Source organism: Papio anubis, chromosome 1 (assembly GCF_008728515.1).
Source record: "Papio anubis isolate 15944 chromosome 1, Panubis1.0, whole genome shotgun sequence".
Taxonomy (NCBI): Eukaryota; Metazoa; Chordata; class Mammalia; order Primates; family Cercopithecidae; genus Papio; species Papio anubis.
The window spans coordinates 58,635,276-58,656,546 of NC_044976.1; the positions used below are offsets into that span (position 1 = coordinate 58,635,276).

General features: G+C 36.9%; 1 long non-coding RNA gene across 1 annotated transcript in view; it reads right to left on the minus strand.

Annotated features, from left to right (window-relative positions):
- Window positions 1–2,064: 2,064 nt before the first annotated feature.
- Window positions 2,065–21,271, minus strand: part of LOC103885603 — a 49,678-nt gene continuing 30,471 nt past the window's right edge. The window contains exon 3 of the long non-coding RNA XR_002523766.2: window positions 2,065–12,241. This is a non-coding gene — a long non-coding RNA (uncharacterized LOC103885603). The remainder of the gene's footprint in view (window positions 12,242–21,271) is intronic.

A 21,271-nucleotide genomic window follows, 5' to 3' on the forward strand; every position in this document is an offset into this window, starting at 1 on the left:
TTCTTTAAAAACTTACTTGCAAGAAGTCAATAAACCTTAAGACCCAAGAAATAAGAACAAAGAAGACATGTTTTAACTACTATTTGTCTCACTTAGGTGACATGGGTCTGTAAGAAATCATCAATTTAAGTTTTAAAGTGCAATAAGTCTAAAATAAAGATATTTTCTGTCTCTACTAGGAGCCAGAGGCCCAGCAAATTGACTCCCTTTCTCTTCCTGGAACAGGCCAACACAATTACTTCAAGGAGAATCTCTTGCTGGAAATTTAGGTGATCAGCAATGAAGAGCCAAGAACTGAGTGTGTTCCCAGGTCCCTGAGAGGAATGCAGTGGAATTCAGATATTAAATACTGGTGTTTTTGGCTCACTCCCCTTATCACTGTACTTGCATCTCCTGGGGATGTCATCCACTTTCATAGTTTTGGCTGCCTTATATTCTGATGGCTTGCAAATCTGTATCTCTTGCCTTGGATTTTCTTACTTGGAGTCAGAGTCCGATATCCAAATACCTGTGACAAATCACCACGTAAACATTCCTCAGGCCTCTCAAGTTCCATGGTTTCAAAACGGAATTCCTCAATTCTTTCACAAACTTGCTTCTATTCCTGTGTTCACCATGTTACTTGTTCATATTGTGTGGCACTTTATCATTCACACTAGAAAAATAATCTATGAAATCAGAGAATAAGCCTTCAATCACCTCTCTTATCCAGTAGCCATAGCCATTCACCAAATTCCACCAGTTTTGACATCCAAATGTTCCCATAAATCTGTTATTTCCACTCTTTCTCTAATAGAATATCACTGGCTTAGGCTTTCTTCATCTCTTGTGTGGCTATCAGGTTAGGTCTTCCTTTCCAGAGTTTTCTATCTCTTCTGATCAATTTCCACATAGCTGCAAGTGTGGCTTATATAAATTCAAATCAGACTATGTTCCTTTCCTGCTGGACTTTCTATGTTGCCCCAGCCTATCTGCTTTCTACCTTTCTCCTCTGTCACCCGAGGCTGAGAGATAAGTAATTTTATTTCTCCCATCCTGTCCTTGCCAGGCCACAAATGGAAACTGACTGCATTTTTCTCCTGAAGGCCACAGCTCCTGTTGTGTTACTTTCTTCATCTATAGCTTTGGCTGGAGCTGTCTCCAGATTCTAGTAAGTTCTTTATCCCTTTGTCTTTTAAAGCCCAGGGAGGTATTATCTCTCCTTTGTTGCTCGCCCTAGGATGCTTTCCTAGGCCTTGTTAGTTTCCCTTTAGCCCTGCCCCTTCCTTTGTAAACAGTCCCTTCATTACAATTTCCTCAATTACATTTTTGTAGGTGCCATCTGTTTCCTCCCAAGGTCCCAACTGATGCATCCCCCCATTGCCAAAAGGATGAAAATTTCAAATTCATTACATGGAAAACTAGGCTCTTTAAAATCTAGCCCTTGCCAGCTTCTCCGGTCTCTTGGCCCTTGCCCTCACAGGCTCACGTATTTAGGCTCCCCACATACACCATTACTGTCTCACATCACTCTGGTTTTCCCTCTGCCCTTGGCATGAAATGTCTTCTCAGCCCCGGGTCCCTGCCCCACTCTCAGCTTCATACTCTCTCTGGCTCTTACATCTTTTCCTTTAATTAAAAATGCAACTTAGGCATCACTTTCTCCAGAAATTCTTGTATTCCCACCTTCATCCACAGACAAAGTGTTAATAGACTCACAATGAACATTACATATTCAAGGCTCTGGGAGGTTGCTTGGTAAGGTATCTGACCTCTTAATTTTCAGTTTCTTTCTTTCTTTCTTCCTTCCTTCCTTCCTCTCCATCTCTCTTTCTTTTCTTTCTTTCTTTCTTTCTTTCCTTCCTTCCTTCCTTCCTTTCTTTTTCTTTCTTTCTTTCTCTTTCTTTCTTTCTTCTTTCTCTTTCGTCTTTCTTTCTTTCTCTTTCTTCTCTTCTTTCTTGCTTTCTTTCCTTTTTCCTTCCTTCCTTCCTTCCTTCCTTCCTTCCTTCCTTCCTTCCTTCCTTCCTTCTTTCCTTTCTTCCTTCCTTCCTCTTTTTTCTTTCCTCCCATTCTTCTTTCCTTTCTTCCTTTCTGCCTCCCTACCTCACTCTCTTTCTTTCTTTGTTAAATTTACTGATTATCTCATTTAATCCTGACGGCAATCTTATAAGTTAAATCCTGTTATTACACTGTTTTTAAATTAAAGAAAGAAAAGCTTAAGAAATTCAAATGTCCTGTTGAATGGAAAGCAACTAGCAAGTTAAGGAGCCAAGACTTCAATGCAAAGTTTTATTCTAGAGTCTGTACCATTAATGATAATATTAAAGGCAAAATTTGGTTATGTCTGGGTGTTACTTGTACTTACAGCATATGTGTGAATAAGTATATATAATCCTTGCTTATAAATAGTAGGAACTATATAAGGCTTATCAAAGATAGAGAGCCAGCCAATATATGTTAATTTAATAGATAAATGTAGCATTCTGCTTGCAAGCTAGGGATAATTTTAGGAGCCCTCGGTGTAGTATTTAAGATACCACGAGTTAATAATATTTGCTCGATTGTTTCATTTTCAAGATGGCAGTTTCTCACACACAACTTGGGAGTAAAATAAATATGAAGGCCCCCAAAATAAGTATTAGAGAAAGATAGAAATAGTAACTACACATATTTTAACAAAATTCAAAATATTTTGAACAGTATGTTCCTAGCCAGGGAGTTTCAGTTGTCCACAGAGAGAGAGACAAATTCATAGGCAGAAATATGCAACTATTCTGAGACCTTTGTAGAACAAAGATCTCCCCTTACAGTGATGATTATCATCATCAACTAAGCAGACAGTTTTTGACAGAATGCACAACAGCTAATGAGGAAAGAAGGGGGACCAACTCGGCAAGTCAGATTCATGGTTCAAATCCTCAACACTTTGATAGATGTCATGGACGTACATTATAATTTACTAATATTTTAACTACCAAATAAGAGGAGCAGTACAAAAGTGCTTATGTAAGCTGAAACGCAAAACGCAATTGGAAGGCTTCAGTGTATTTGTCCATTAGGGTTATATGCAGTTAAAAGACTACATCAAAGCTGTATTATCACTCATGTATTCACTCACAAATGCAGTCTCCAGTGGTTCCTGAGCAAAGTATGCATCAGGATCATCAGAGAGACTTTTTAAAAACATATACATTTCTAACTCAAACCAGAAGATTCTGATTCAAGAGTTCTGAATGAACACTGGCTTTTATATACTGGAAAATCTCTCTAGATGAATCTAATATCTACCCATTTATTACATAGAGTAGGCTAGATTATGCTGCAGTAACAAAAACAAACCCACCAAAATATCGATGACTTAACACAACACAAGTTTATTTTTTGCTCATGTCGCATGGAAAATAAAGGTTAGTGGATAAACTAATCACTCTGGTCACACAGGGATTTTTCATCAAGTTACATCCTACTATGACCATAACAGCAGTGGGAAGAAGATGGATCAAACACTGCACCGGATCTTATAGCTTCTGCCTGGAAGTGCCACTTCTCTCATTCCATTGGCCAAAGCAAGCTACATGGCACATTTAACTACAAAGTGGTAGGGAATTGTTAATTCCACCATCTGCCTGGAATGAGGGAGACCTGGAAATATCTGTGAACAACACTAATGGATGCTAAAATCTCTAATTAAGAACCATGAGTAATGATCAGTTTCTCAAAGTATTTCAACTAATTTAACCTACTTCTGCTGCCACACATTCTTCCCTTCTTTTTACCCTTTTGTCAGAAATTTTCAAAATACAAAAATGTCTTTCTTTAATAACAACTTAGGGTTTGTGATTTATTTGATGGTAGTTTTTAAAAAGATGTTTTTAACCCTACTTAGAAAGAGTCCACTTTCATGATTTATTACAATTTTCTTTCCCTGGTTAATTAAACTCGTTTCTTAGGAAATGACTCATGGCTAATCACACTAAGAATAAAATTAGTCACATTGCCCTCTTTGTTATAAGATGAGTGTAAATAATCTTTAAGGAAATTTTTCTTAAATCACAAAAGCATGTAATAGTTCCCAGTTCAGCAACATTATGTAAAATAGCAGACTCAGAGAGTAGTAAATCCAGATGCTGTCCTATTATTGCATGAAACAAGGCAGAAATTTATGTTCCTTTATTATTAAACCAAGCTCTATCCGTTGAATTTCTTTATGTGAATACTCTTTTGGAGGGTTAAAGTACCATTAAAAAATTCCTAGACTAAAACCTGTTGTATGGTTTCTTTGCCCACTGGAGAGATATAAAACCATTACATTTAAGTATCATAATAGCTAGCATATGCTATTTCTTAGAAATGACACCACCATCTGGATTAAGGTCTACTGATGATTTCATACAATACTCCAGATTTCTTCGGGTAGAGAGAGGCCAAACTGTTTTGACTTTAACTACCCTGTTGTTCTAATGAAAAATAATAAAAGGTTACACTTATGTCTGACCTACTGGCGGGAGATCACATACTGCTTTATTAATAAATAATGTAATTATTATAGTAGCTGAAAATGCAGAAGGCAAGCCAGATGCTTGTGTTAATAATGTGAGTTGGGGCCCAAATCCATCGTCCAATGTTATCCATTTCTAACCAAACAGATCATGTGATTTCCCTGGTTGCTAGAAGCATGTTCTGTAGTGAAAAGTCCACCTGCCTTGTGTTCAAATCTTGCCCCTCCTGTGTGCTAATTGTGGGACATTGGGCATGTTTCTGAATCTCTCTGAACCTCAATTTCCTCAGCTACAAAATAAGAATAATTATATCTATGGTAAGTTTGTTAAGAAGCTTAAGGATGATGACTATAAAAATCTCTAGTAAATTACCTCTTTCCCAACATAACAGGTTATAAAAATCATAGTCATATTATTACTAAGTTTTTTTTATCCGCATAGTCATCTTTATTTCCGTCAACCTGGGCAAAGAGAAGCAAGACAAGATTAAAAGCAAAAGTGCAGTCAGAATGTGAAAGAAGTCAAATTGAAAATATTATAAGCAAAGACCATATTACACATTATGTATCCATTCCTAGAATAGCTTTCTAACGTGGTGGAATCACTAGACAATAAAAATACACTCCTGTGTATAATGTGATAGCAGTATTTGTTCATTTGCATGTAAGTCACCCTCATGGCTGGCTATCTTTAAAGGTCATTTGGTGAACTCTCACTGAAAAAAAAAGTGTAATCTCTTTGACTCACTGAAGTCATGAAATACATGGGGGGTTGTGGTGAAAAACGTAGAATAGTGGAGGAAGGGGACCCTCTCACCTGACTGCCTCCTCACCGGCCCCTTGGCTACTGTCATGCACACAGCAAACCCTCTGGGCCAATCCATCTGACTGGCTGTGCAGGGAATGGGGCAGCCTGGATAATTGATGGGCTCAATCTGACCAGGCACAGGTGGCACAGAGACGGCGTACAGCAGCTTCTCGGGTTTGCCAGTGCCATCTGTTGCCATAAAAACATCTGTCGTCAAGGTCACCCTGTCACCCTCTGTTAAAGTTACAGGTTTGGTGAGTAGGATAATGTCACCTAAGAAGAAGGGATATGTATGTTGGGGGCTGGGAGAAAAAAGAGAGGGAGACCAAGATACACAAAGACAATAGGAAACCTTTCTTTTATTTTAATTTTGAAAGATAAATAATAATAATAGAATTACTGAGTTGAAAAAATAGAAAAAGTGCACATTCTTTTAAAGGAGAACCTTATAAAAGGCTTGCCAGATTATTGTCATTGTTCACCCTAGCCAAAACATTAGCTCATTTTAAAGAATAATGGCATTTTTACCAAAGACATTATACGTATTTGTAAAGGAAATATGATATTTACTTGTAAAGACAAGCACTTTCCTTCTGCTTGCTAACTTTAAAAACCATTTTTTGGAATGATCCTTTTGTATAAGTACATTTGACTAAGCATCTGTGTGTGTGTGTGTGTGTGTGTGTCTGTGTGTGTGTGTGTGCATTCACAGCATGTTCATGGAAGGGGGCGTTGCATTTATCAAAGTATTTACCTGGCATTTGAGCTTTGCTCTGCTGCCAGAAAGAATGACCCATTTATTAATAAAGAACAATTATGTTAATAGACTCAAATGATCTGGTGGACAAAGCACTGTAATGAAGCAAATGCAATATTGGATTTTTATGCAGCGAGTATTACATGTGGCCGGACTTCCAGCAGCAATGGTTCATCTTTCCCCGTCTGTGTTTGTTGCTGACGCGTTTTAAAGCAATTTCACCTAGTGGCAAAGAAACATCATTCCCATCTGTTTAGGAAGTGCGGCTTTACTTATTGGACCAATATTGCTGGCACCATGGGCTTTCAGGGACTTACTGATTATCATTGAATGGTGAGATGAGAAGGGGAAGATAATCTGCTGGATTTTATAAAACACACTCACATCTGCCCCCATCAAACCTAAATAATAAAACTTTAGGACAATACAGTTTCTCAGCAGAAGGGAGGGTCAGGGAAGGAGTAGACAACACAGCAGATGAATGTGCTTTGTTTCATCTGTACCTGTAGCCTGGTCACTAAACACCATGCAGAACATTAAAGTAGAGCTCTTGGGGGAAAAAAAAGTGAAATATTTATGGCCAACTGCAATTTTAATGTTGTTAAATGTATGGAGGGTATATAGGATTTAGATTGTTCCCTGACTCAGTAGTTTAATGTTTTGGTAGTGAAAATATGATGATTATCTGGCAGCGATTTCCTCTAATTTGGGCCACTATGAGGATCACCTTTTCCTGAACCTCTGGTCCCAGTCTGACAAGACAAGTAATGTAAGTATAGACCAAAAACTTAATTCAAATAAAGGGTTATAAACATTGATTTCTATGCTCTGGATTTCAAATTATTTAGGGACATACATTTAAATCTATATTCCAAATAGAACAAAGGATTATTTCAATTGTTTAGTTTCAAATGGTTCCCAAAAATTAATTTTCCTCATAGTCATCTCTTTTGTATTCCAAGGCATATTAATATTATCACATTAATTTCAAGAGGACTTTCATAATAGTAATGCAATTGATAAACAACTGGACTTTGACTACTGAGTATATGGCCCTAAGAAAGTTACTTAATTTCTCAAAAATTCTGGCACAAACTTCTCATCCAATTCTAGATTCCTTAAGTACAACTTATTTGCATGTGTCTTCTTCCTTCTAGTTCATAAAAGCAAGTCACTCTCCTAGTTTTCTCATTCAATTCCAATATCTTAGCTCATTCTCGTCTTGCCAGCTTTATGCACTAGTTCTGTACCCTATGTTTGACATTTGTCTCTGGTCCCTCCAGATTTGTCAGTCTTAGTAATTGAAAGACTCTGCACCTTGTTAATATAGCTCATAGGGGAAACAATTAAACATCTTCTTTTGGGACATGGGCTTTGAAGTCACAGTGAGCAGTTGGCCACTTAACCTGAGTGACCTTAGGGAAGTTTATTTAACCTTCTCAAGCCTCAGATTGCTCATCTGTAAAACAGAATTTAAAATGGTAATTATCATATAGAATTCTTGAGGATTAAATGCCCAACATATAGCAAGTGACATATCAATGATTTATATTAATATTGTCAATCATTAGCTTAAACTATTATCCAAAACTCAGTGCTGTTATTTCTTGAATATAAATATTTTCAACTCCTGGCTTAATCCAGGAAACTTCACCTCATGTGGTTCTTTACCCCAACTGAAAGACAGGCTAAGCTTGGGTCCCTAATACATTGTGGGTGATTTAAATAAATATCTCCTCTGATCTCTAAGCCTGGAAAATGTGGGGAGAATTTTCTATGGGTGTTTCTGGGCCTGTACTAGGGTGCCCAAAGGCCTTCACAGAAGGAATATGCTTCACTGTGAAAGGACAAGACTCCAAAACAGAAACACTTTTCCCACCAAAGCTGCCTTCTCTGAACTGCTTGGCTTCTGTGTAATAAATAGACGATTTGAAATATTGTTCTATAGCTAACACATTTGAAACCTGCTGGATATGATGGTCCCCAAGATCAGCATTAATACTGTAACTCTTAGACTATGATTACATATATTCACACTAATCTATCAGAGGAAGCAATAGAATTAAAACACAATTTATTATTTTCCTTGATGATTTCAGGAGTTCATTGTGAACACAGGAGTTTTGAAGTGCTATGAGAAGATAACTTTAGGTTACCCTGGGCTCTTTTTTTTTTTTTCCCCCATAGCAAACAACCTTAGACTGTTTATGTCTTTGAATGCTCATGTCATTCAGATGTGTGTTTCTTTTTTGCCAACTTCCTGGTCTCTTTTAATTTGCTGCTTCTAGTGTGCTGTTAGAAAGACACTAAATAATAAAACTTGTTAGTTCTATGTGAAAACTAAGAGTAATAACACTATGAGCGAGAATATCAAGATCTATCCTTAGTAAGACACTTACATGGATGTTGTCAATTGGCTTCTCAGTGGCTTTGCTTAATGGTCTCATTTTCCAGATTTTGGCTTTGTTCTCTATAGGAAAGATGAGCTGATAAATGTTTAAAACCAGGGGAGCGGATGAGTCTCAAATTTGTAGCATTTGCTAATTTCCTTGGTGTAAATAATCTCACCAGGTCTGATTTCGCACTACCATTGTGGTGTCACTAAACACAGACTCTGTTAAACACAGAATTAGGAAGAGATAAAGCGTAAATGGCCTGCTCCAGCACACTACTGTATTGAAGATACTGTCGAGTAAGAGACTTACGTAAAGTAACCTGCTATCCTGGTAATATTAACATTCACCTGAATACTTAAAAATACTAGAAATGTGAGATCTCAGAAAGGGTCCACTGTAGAATGTTAACTGTTGGTTATTACTTGTACGGGGATTGAGTTCTTTGTTAATTTAACGTTTATTGATAGCTTATGTGTCCTACATACTGTGCTAAGCACTTGCGATTCAGCTCATCCAATCCCTGTAATAACTCCCTGAAACAAGAACTGGGATTAACTACATTTTTAAAATGATGAAACTGAAGCTTAGAATCATGAAGTAACTTACTCAAAGTCTCACAGTTTGTATGTATAGAATAGGAATATAATTTAGGAAGTCTTGTTGAAAACCCCACATTTTTAACCACTGTGAACCAACTTTGTAAATAATATAGCACATTTGACTTGTAAGTATATTCTAACAGATAAACATGTGTCTAGTTGATGATCATCCATTCGTTTCCTGACATGTTTTTAGCACATACCTTGTAATGATCCTGTTAGTATAGGCCATGAAAAAGGTTATATGTAAATTTGTTATTTAGCAAAGAAAAAAAAAGAGAGATACAAAAAAATCAAAACTTATGGGTTCTATTTTGATTATTTCATCTGTATCCTCTTTCCATATTTCTTTTTCAGTTTTTTATTAACTTTGAAATCTTAATTACTATGTAAGTTATATAGCATCTTAGCCTAAGCTAATGGCTATAAAAATAAAAATAAAAACAAAAGAGCAAATGAAAGTCTGATTATTTCCATCAATGCCCATTAATTCATATTGAGTTTGCAAATAATATGCCAGTGACCATAACATAGCCACATAATTTAAGCAACTATAAGTGCAATGTCACATTATAGAGGACTTCTAATTTAATTGAGTTTAAAGTAGGCCAAAGTCAGTCATTTATACTTCTCTGAATAGATTATACTTATAATTACTTCCCAGAAAAAAAAAACAAAACATTCAGAAGGATGACCAATCTTTTCTAGAGATTAAAATATTTCCTTCAATGACCTATTTCAATGTGAATCCACTGGCATGAAAAAAACAGTGCAACTGACCATTATTTTTATAATCAGTAGTTATGGATGAATCTAAGTTAATATTGAATGAATCATCTTCCTTTAAAGGTGGCCCAGCAAAATGTTTAGCTTTTGCTTGATGCAACACTTCTCCCTGACAACGAATCTCAATAACCTAGTTTTCCTGTATGTCAAGGAAACAAGCAAAAACTGGATTAGATAGGATCTTATCCTCATGTACTATAGCCATTTTCAAATAAATGAACCGTGTGTGTGTACTGGCATCCACTTTGCCAAAATGGTATGCCAAAATGGTATAACCTCAGAAGCACACACCAGTTAGCAGGGTCTGCAAAAGTTCAGCTGGTGAGGGAACACACGTTTTCCTTCTTATCCCACATCCTTTCACTGCCAATTAAAAACAGGTAACCCTATAATCTGCTTCTGGTAGTACCAAGCTAATTAGACTTTGACAAGAATGTAGCAACACCCACTTGCAGAAAATTAACACGCATGTTTCTCTACAGGTACTTGGGGAAAAGGGAGAAATAAAGCCACATGCAAAATCTTTCCAAAATCTCAGCCAGACCTCATTTGTATCCACATACTTCATGTCACATTAACTCACCCAGCCTGATGCCCAGAACTACACCCTCCAGCTGACTGGCAAGGTTAGGCTTTAGTTTTTTAATAACCATCTTATACATATAGACCTATATATCTAGGATCTACAAAGCACACAGATGATTATTTAGGATTAATGGATCATTCAAAGTGCCAGTTGGCACATTTTGAGTAAAAAGTGTAACAAATGCAGCTGTTTACTAATAAATAAAGCCTCAGCTGTAAGAGAAATAAATTAGATGCATTTAATTGGTAGGCTGCAAACCTCCCCTTTATTACAATGCAGCTTCTTGTTATTTTATGATGTCAGGGTAGATGGCAGACTGACAGAGTGTTTATGAATCACAGTTTGCAGATGGCACTCTTGGTTTTCAGCAGCTATGAGCACAAGTAGCATGAGGCCTCAATAGTGGATTTTGCCAAAGACGACCCCCTGAGAATTAGCTGTCTCCATTTCTCTTGTGCCGATCTCTCCCTGGCAGAACCCTTACTTCACAAACCCACCTTTAATAAATTGTGGCTGCCTGGCAGGGAATCAAAGAGAGCTCACTCCCACAGAATGCCCTCATCTCGAGGTGATCTCTTTGTTATCGCTGAGGAGGCTGTGCAATGATCCTCAGAGCACGCTTCCTGGAACTTCATATGAAGATGACCAAAGATCAGTCAGGACAGAAACCCTCCCCCTTTCGACTCCTTGGCTTTCTTTGCCCACTCTCCTTGCAGCTGACAGAAGTGATTTCCTATCTCTAGAGCACTGCATAAGGTCCTTGCACTTGGGATTCAGAGCTCGCCTAACTAATGACAGCTTTGTCATCATACAACTGGGGAGGGGTCACCCCAGCCCATGGAGCTGAGGCTTCACAGCATTAGCACTCCTGCATTCCCCTGGTCACCATTCACTTCTATGACTGGGAAGAGCACACAGGAGACATACAGTCAAATTGTCAACAGGTTTGTACATTTTCATCACCAGTTATAATGCATTTTTATTCTAATGGGCTGTTTTTATTTTATTAGAAAAGTGGGAGGATCAAGCCCCTTTTCAGGGAACAGAGATTAGTCCGAATATATAGTAATAGTAATTATAAGGTTAATGATAATAGTAGTAATAATATTAATATCAGAAGCTACCATTCGAGTACTTAGTATGGGATAAACTAGAATAACTTCCTATAGGATTATATAAGTTATCTTACACTAGTTTAAAACACATAAGCACCATTCCCTTTCTCTGCTTGCTTCCTTTTCCTACGTTGCTTTGGTTAGACACTTGAGTCCTGGTTATGTGTCCAGGAGAACCTGAGAGAAATTCTGAGAGTGCTTCCTCATTTTCTACTGTGTCTGCTGGAGGCCTGATGGAAGGAATCTATCTCTCCAGCTATCTTATGAAGTTGAAATGAAAATAGCTGCTGGTGGTCATGCTGGATTAGGTAGAGAAAACATACAAACAAAAATGAATTTTGTTGGTTGGTATTAAAAACAGTTCTGAAAACTTTAAATGGGAAAGGAATTAAACTCAGATTTTTTACTTTAGATGAGGAACCCTGTCTCATAATAATAAAATAGGTTTTTTAAATCCTTTTAATTAAATGTCATCTATGTTACGTAAAATATGTGTTCATTTTTCCAGAAATCAAGCAGAAGGCAAAGATGCCCACTCTCATTACTTTGACATAGTTCTAGAGTTTCTAGGTGGCATAATAAGGCAATACATGAATACATACAAACATAATACATAAATAAATATATAAAATTGAAGGCATCCAGATGGAAGGGAAGTCATAAAACTATCTTCTTTTTCAAATGACTTAGTCTTGTAACCAAGAAGTCCTAAAGAATCTACAAAAAAAAAAAAAAAAAATGAATTCAGCACAATCAGGATATAAGATCATAAACTCACAAAATTGTGTTTCTATATACTGGCAATAATTATCCAAAAATGAAATTAAAAACAATTTCATTCACAATGGTATCGCCAAAAACCAAGTACTGGAAATACAGTTTTAAGAAGTTGTGTCAAGCTTGTACACTGTAAACTACAAAGCATTACTGAGAAAAATTAAAGAGCTCTATAAAATGAGAGATATTCCATGTTCATGGATTGACAGGCTCAATATTGTTAAGATAGTAATTCTCAAATTTATCTACAGACTCAGTGAAATTTCTAGAAAAATTCTGGCTTTTTTTTTAACAGCAATTGACAAGCTGATTCTAAAATTTATATAAAAATTGAAATGACTCAGAATAACAATAACAATAAACAAGGTTGAGGGACTCACATTTTGCAATTACAAAATACTACAAAGCTACAATAATTAAGAGAGTGTGATACCAAAGTATGATTAGACATACATATCGATGGAACACAATTTAGAGTTCAGAACTATACTCTTACATTTGAGGTTAATTAATATTTGACAAAAATGACAGGGTACTTTTATATTTTCAGCAAACAATCCTGAGATGTTTGGATTGCCACATGCAAAAAAGATGAATTTAGATGCTAACCTCATATCGTATAAAAACATTAATGCAAAGTAGATCATCAACACACCTTTAAGAATTAAACCATAGAACTGTTAGAAGTGGACATAGAAAAACAGTAGAATAACTTGGGAGGAATAGAGTTTTTCTGAGAAGGTGATATTGATCAGAAAACTGATTGAGTTGAACTCTGATTGATTGAAAGCAAAAATCTGGGGAAAAAATATTGCATAATTCAGGCATATTGAATAGCAGTTGCAGTACCCAAAGCTGAGAGTAAGATAAGCAATTTTTCAAGAAGCACAAAGACCAGTATGGTTGGTTTCATTGTGACATTAGGCTAGACAAACATCTCTTAGACATAAAAATAATTATCTATTTAAAAAAAGAATAATAAGTTGGACTTAATAAAAACTTAAAGTTTTGATCTTAGAAAGCTATCATTAAGAAAATGAAATGTTGCATATCATTCTAAATTTTGTGACAAAGGATTTTTTAAAAAAGAAAAAGGAATGTTAAGCTGCAGACCAGAAAAAATATTTACAAATCATATTGACAAGGACCTTGTATCAATAACAGAAAAAGATCTCCTACAAATTAATGATCAAAAGACAAATAGCTCAATTCAAAAATGGGCAGAAGGTCTAAACAGATACATTACAAAAGAAAATGGTGGCCAATGGAAACATGTAAGATGCTCAAGGTCATTAGTTATCAGGGAAATGTAAGTTAAATGCACAAGAAGATATCACTACACATTCACTAAAATGGCCAAAATTAAAAGGAATGACAAAAACTAAGTCTTGCCAAAAAGTGAGAGCATCTGGAATGTTCATGGATTTCTATTGAGAGTATAAAATACTTTATCCACTTTGGGAAAATGTCAGTAGTTTTTAAATAAAGTTAACCATACACTACTGCTTGTCCCAGTAATTCTAGCACTAATTAGTTTCTAAACAGAAATCACAATATTTTGTGCATGAAATACTTGTACACAAATGTTCGTTGTAGTTTTGTACATAATAGCTCAAAATTGAAACTATCCCAAATACCATCACCAGGTGAATGGATAAAAATAATTGTGGTCTATTTATACATTGAGTTATTACTCCTTAATTAAATAGGACACACTACTGACTCATGCAACAGCATAAATGATTTTTCCAAAACAGAATGATTCTTCAAAACATGATTCTCTAAGATATTATACTGATTAGAATACAGAGAAAATACAGCGTGCTTCCATTTATATGAAATTTTAAAATAAGCAAAACTAAAGGGCCAAAAAGCAAAATAGTGGTTATCTAGGGCTGAAAGTGAAGACATTTACCGAAAAATATCTTGAAGACACTTTTTGGAATGGTGTAAATGTTATGTATCTTGATGGGCAAGTGGTTACATAGAGGTTTTTTTTCATGTCATATCTTGTTAACCTGTAAACTTAAAATAATTATAATTTGTTGCATTTAAATTATACCTCAATAAAGCTGAAATAAAAGTAAAATTAAAAATTACCAACATTGGCATAAAAAGGGACAAACTTGAAATGACAAGAAATCTTAAAATAACCTTACTTCTAAGACAAACACTGTCTTAATTTTTTGGCGTTGCTATAACAAAATATCATAAATTGGGTAGTATATAATAAACAGAATTTTTTTCTCACAATCCCAGAAGCTAGGAAGTCCAAGATCAAACCTTTGGCAAGTTCAGGGTCTATTTAGGGCCTGTTTGCTTGTTCATGGATGGTGCCTTCTTACTGTGTCCTCACATGGTAGAAGAGAAGAATGAGCTCTCTGGTTCTCTTTTATAAAGACATTAATTCCATTTTTGAGGGCTCTTCCCTTGTGACCTAATCACCTCCACACCTCACCATCATCTTGGGGGTTAAGATTTCAATATATAAATTTTAGGGATCCACAAACATGCAGACTGTAGTATTTCACCTTGGCCCTCCAAAATTCATGTCCTTCTTACATGCAAAATGCATGTATTCCATCCCTACGACTCCAAAATCTTAATTCAGTTCATCATCATTTTATTAGTCTAATGTCCAGAGTCTCATCTAAATATCTAAATCAAAATGAGTGAGTTTCACAGTACAATTCGTTCTAAGGCAAATTGCTCTCCAGCTGTGAACCTGTGAAATCAAACATGTTTTGTGCTTCCAAAATACTATAGTGCCATAGGTATAGGAATGACATTCCCATTTCAAAATGGAAATATAGAAATAAAAGGGATTATGAGTCTCAAGTAAGTCTAAAACTTTAAGGATGGGGAATAATTTGCTTTGACTTGATGCTCTGCCCTCCATGCTTACTGAGTTAAACATTCGGCCTCCTCAGCTTAGCTGATTAGGAATTGAGCCCCCAAGACTCCGGGCTAAAAGCTTTGAGGAAGCACCAGACAGCAAGCACCAATGTCTTGGCCTCCTTAGAAATCATTATTCCCCCAAGGTCCGTGATGAAAGAGAGAGAATTAAAGATTCTGAAATGCCTTCAGTATGATTTTTCCGTTATCTTGATGAATAAGCACCTTGCTGATCGACACCAATCTCCTTATCAAATGGTACACACCCTTGGTGTTCTCTCTCAAACACTTCTTATTTTTTATAACCCTGATGAGTTGAGCTGGGCACAGTGGCTCACGCCTATAATCCCAGCACTTTGGGAGGCTGAGGCGGGCAGGTCACTTGAGGTCAGGAGTTTGAAATCAGCCTGGCCAACATGGTGAAACCCTGTCTCTACTAAAAATACAAAAATTACCCAGATGTGGTGGCGCATGCCTGTAGTCCCAGCTACTCAGGAGGCTGAGGCAGGAGAATCGCTCAAACCCAGGAGGCAAAGGTTGCAGTGAGCTGAGATCACACCATTGCACTCCAGCCTGGACGACAGAGCAAGACACCACCATAGATAGATAGATAGATAGATAGATAGATAGATAGATAGATAGATAGATAGATAGATAGATTAAAGATTCCATCTTCAAATTGTTTATCTCCTCTCACATTTTACTATAAGCATTCAGGAGAAGCCATTCAGCACCTTCAATACTTTGCTTAGGAATTTCTTCAGCTAAGTATTCTATTTCATCACTCAAAAGTTCTACATTCCATAAAACACTAGGACACAAATGCAATTCAATCACATTCTTTACCATTTTATAACAACGATGGCCTTTCCCCCAGTTTCCAATAATGTGTTCCTCATCTTCATCTGAGACCTCATCAGAATGTTCCTTTACCATCTATATTTCTCCCATGAAGAAATTGTTCATGTTCACTTGGATATTCTTTAAGAAGACTGAGGCTTTCTCTATAGATTTTCTCTACTTTTGAGCCCTTACCAGAAGAATTATCCCTTATTCATAGCAACCTAGGATTTTACTAGCATGCACATCAAAATTCTTCCGGTCTTTACTCATTGGCTAGTTCCAAAGTGGCTTCTACACTTTTAGGTAACATTACAGCCTATCCTTCTGCTCTTGCCTGGAACAGAATTATTGCTGGAAATGAAGCAATCATTTTTCAACCATGAAGTAATGACATGAGGATGAAACCCACACTAAGGATATTTGAGAAAAATGTTAGAAAACCTCTGTTCCTAATGTCAACAAGGGCCACATCAGCCCTGGACTGTAACTCTCAGCTTCCTCTTACATGACAATGATAAACTTCTTATTTCATTAAACTACTATTGTTAGTTTTCTGTTACTAGGTTACATAAAGAAGAATGCAATTCCTAACCAATAAAATGCTTCAAAGCTGCTGCCATTAAAATACTGCACATCATCATATTAATGCTAAAATAGGCAAGTACATTAATGAATGGTCCAGAATTTATATTTGTATAAATATACGTATTACATTTATCTCTATGTACGTTAGGTTTTTTTAATAAAGTAAACATTTAAAATCATTACCATGTGTTCAGTAATTCATTTAAAGTAGCCAACAGATGAAGAAAGAGTTCAGCAAGACAGATCTAACCATCTTTGGAAGTCTTCCTATTCCAACAGCTGGCTCCTTTCTGTCTGCACAGCCCCATAGTGGTGTGCATTTTTGGATCATGGCTACTGTCTGTAGACTCTGCCTCTCATATCACAGAACATCCCCAGTTTATTGTCCTCCATTACTGAATCTGTTCCCCCTTCGTTTTCATCACTGTCTGCCCCATGTGAGTCTTCGTCCTGTCCTTCCTCAAGCTGGTGCCACATGATCCTTAACATTGAACCTTTCACAACTGGTAAATTCTTACTGCTTGACTCTTTAATTCAAAAGTCAATTTTCTTGATAATATTCAGTACTCCATCCTCTGTACTCTTTTCTGCCATCCATTTATGTTGATTGATTAGGTCAGAAAGCCCAAGCTTTTCATTTAGTTCTTCTTAACACCCTTGTCATTTAAGTCCATTAGTATTTGAATAGTGGATTTTAAAATATTATATTAAATTTTATTGCTTTTTGACAAAGGCAGCTCAAGAATAATTTCTGAATACCTTATAGAAACCATAAAATGTCAGAGCTGCAAGTGCCCTTAGAGATCATCTGCTATTACTTTTTATTTTACAGATGGAGAAACTACAGCCCAGAGAGGGGAGTGATTTTCCCATTGTTGCACATCTCATTAGTGAAGATGTTAAAGGTAAAACCCCAGAACTTTCTTGATTTTCATCTTAATCTCCACTTCTCCAGGTTTTCTTTCTTGCTATTGGAGGGGCCACCCTCCAATTTTTTTTTACATGTTTTATAACGTAAATAATCTATTAGGGCAAAACATGCAATTCTAAATATGCACAAATAAGCATATATGGGGAGTGAGTTCTTAAAAACATTTATTCACTAGGGTAAGTGATAAAACAAAAGTTTGGAGACCACAGACTTTGAATTTCAAATTCTTAGTGTGAAATATTAGTCTATTTATTATCAGAATTTTTTTTTTTTTTGAGACAGGGTCTCACTCTGTTGCCCAGGCTGGAGTGCAGTGACACAATCTCAGCTCACTGCAGCTTCAACCTCCCAGGTTCAGGTGATCCTCCCACCTTGGCCTCCCAAGTAGCTGAGACTACCAGCTCATGCCACCGCACCCAGGTAATCTTTTGTTTATGTTTTGTAGATACAAGGTCTCACTATGTTGCCCAGGCTGGTCTTGAGCTCCTGAGCTTAAGCAACGAGCCCACCTTGGCCTCCCAAAGTGCTGGGATTACAGGCGTGTGCCATTGCACCCAGCCCCAGTTATTCTTTTGGTCAGTATTTATTGAGGGCTATTCTGTGCCAGGCACAGTGAGAGACAACAGACAGCATTATTGAACAGAAGCAGAGGCTTGATCCTCACAGAATGCACTTTCTAGCTGGGAATAGAGGAAGATACTGAGCTTGTCTGGAGGCTCAGGGAAAGCCTCCTTTCAACAGTGGTATTTGAGTTTTGAAGTATGAGGAGTTCCTTCTAGTCATAACAAATTACTGGAAATTTCTGGAATTTCTCAAAGTTTCCCACTAAAAACTTGTAGGAGTTAGTCTTGCTGTCCTGAAAGTTCTCACTTCAGACCCCACGTCCACTATTTCATCAAATTTTTCATTCTCATCTTACATTCTGCTGGAGGCCTGTTCCTTTTTTTTTTTCTTTTTTCTTGCTACCTTATATTGTAACACCGACATGTTATAATCTTCACTCTATTCATTGGCCTTTTATACTCCTCTGTTCCTTGCTCTTATTTCCTATTGACAGCACATTAATTGGAGCAGAATATGTTGAATTGAATAGAAGCTCTCTAATGGTCAGTCATATCACACTATTGTTTATGTTATTTATTTGCACAAATGATTCTCTGTTCCTAGAAAATTCTTATTTAGGTGTTTGGTCTGAGTTACCAAAACAAAATTTCACCCTCTTGGGGAGGCCTCTGTTGGGCCACATGAGATATTCTTTACCTTTCTCTAAACATTCTAGATCGCCAGAGTACTAGAACATTCCACAGAACAAGCAACGTGTGGAATTGTAATTGTATATTTAGTGGTTTGTCTCTACCACAAAATCATGAGCCAATTGACGTGAAGGACATTTCTTATTACCTTTAAATTCCAACATCCAATGCTGTATCTAGCACATAGTATGTCCTCAAAATGACTGTTTGAATTAAAGAATAAAAGGTGATTGTCTGAATTAAAGAATAAAGGAACACACAATACTACTGAGTTCTATCTATGAGGAAGTAATAAGAGTATGATGGGAAGCATGTTCTCTGTGTATGCGTGTATATTTGTGCATGCATATGTAAACAGAGGTACCTTCATTTTAGCATAAGACTCAGGGTCTTAGGCAAAAGGGAGACTGACAACTAATGTATATAATCTGAAGTTATTTTTTTCTTGCTTATTTTCTTGTTTATTTTCTTGCTATATTTTCTTGCTTATTGTCTGTCTTCCATACTAGAATTTAAAGGTCTGTGAGACAGAGGCTTTGTCTTGTTTATTTCTGTATCTTTAGCTCCCAAACATGCCTGGCCCATAGTAGGTGATAGGAAAAAATTTTCAAATCGATATAGAAATAATGCTTATTTAAGATTTAATGTATGTAAATAGTTTGTCAGGAATCCTGCATGTGCTTCCTCATTAAGACCTCAAGATCACCCGGTGTTAGAGATGAGTAGCAGACGTCAGGCAAGAGATGTGACAAGCCCAAGTCCCCTGGCTCTTAAGTGCTGAGGCAGTCATTCAAACTCAGGACTCTCTGGTCCCAAAGACTACACTCAAACTGAAGCTCAATAATTCTTACATGTAAAAAATGCCTTTGGGTACACTTCTTAATTAACCCCACCTCTGTTTTTAGAGGAAAGGAAGCTGTAAACCAGGAGTAAATTATATTGCCTTGCAAACTGTGAACTGTAAACCTGTAAACTGATAGTAAATGAATTGTGACCAGAACGCAACCACAACCCAGCCGTGAATGGATGTCACAACAACTCAAAGGAAATGGAGGAGAAACGTGTCCATTCCACACCCAATTTTTCGACACTTCATTTCTGAAGGACTGACAGCAAAACCGCTTTTCTCATGCAGCTGGTTAGGCTGGGATCTTGTCCAAATGCATGAAGGTGACTTTGATTCTGTGTTGCTCAGCTTCTACAGAGGGAGAGAAGGATACAGGCAAGAGCATGCTCCTTTGACATCTCACAACAGCACATGGTCCAGCTCTGTCTGACTTTGGCACTTTGTCCAAGAAACTTTTCCTTTCCAAACAGCACATCCTTCTTCTGACCTCACATCTAGAATCAGTTTCGTTCCAGAGCATAACAAGGTTCTCGATGCTCCCATGGCTGCCAACTTTGTAACTAAAGACAAATGGGAAAAGCAAATGGATCCTGGGCAACATGAGCCATTACTTTCCTGGCTGTAGACAGTGATGATGTAAGGTTTCATATGGTCTCCTTGCCAGCTTCTGAGCCTTATCTATAGTGATGAAGCTAGCAAAGGAGTAATTATGAACATTCACATAACAGTGCAGAGAGAGAACAGCTCTTGAAGCAACAGAATCAGCTCCAGTTTTATCCAGTTTTGGTTATTACATACATTTTCTGATTCTAATGCACTTCATATATTCATTTATTATGCTCCTACTATAGTGTATGCATATACATACAGGGAAGTATATATAGTTTCTGAGGACATGATGTTTAACAGAAACCTTAATGGAGCCATTGTGAAAATTTAGGGACTGGTTATGAGATAGGGGCAAGGATAAAGGCTCTGATATGACAGCACTTCAGTGTGTTCTGAGAACAGCATGGAGTTCAATGCAGCAAGAGCAGAAGGGATGAAGGAGACAGTGGTAGGAGGTGAGGTTCAACAGGAAGCCAGAGGTTAGGGAATCACTATACCTACTTATTACAGGAAAAGCCATAGGAATATTCTGAGCAGGAGAGGGGCATGGTTTGACTTTTGTGCTAAAAGGAGCACTCTAGTGGAGAGTGGAGAATAAACCTTGGGAAGGTGACAGCAGATGTAGGCAGGCAAGTAAGCATACCTCATAACATCACATTGCACCCCCTAAATGGATGTAATTATCATTTGCCAATTAAAAATAAAACTTTTAACAATTATTTTTTTTAAAAAAGAGCCAACTGCTGCTATCCAGAAGAGAGAGGGAGACAGACTGGCTTATACTGAAGGTGGAAGTAGGGGTGAATGGTGAGAAGTGTTAGCATTTAAGATGCATTTTGAATGGGGAGCCTAAAAGATTTGCTAATACACTGGGTATGAAGTGTGAAAGAGAAAGAGAAGCTGATGATGACAAGGTTTTGGTTTGAACAACTGTATTAGTTCATTTTCATGCTGCTGATAAAGACATACCAGAGACTAGGAAGAAAAAGAGGTTTAATTGGACTTAT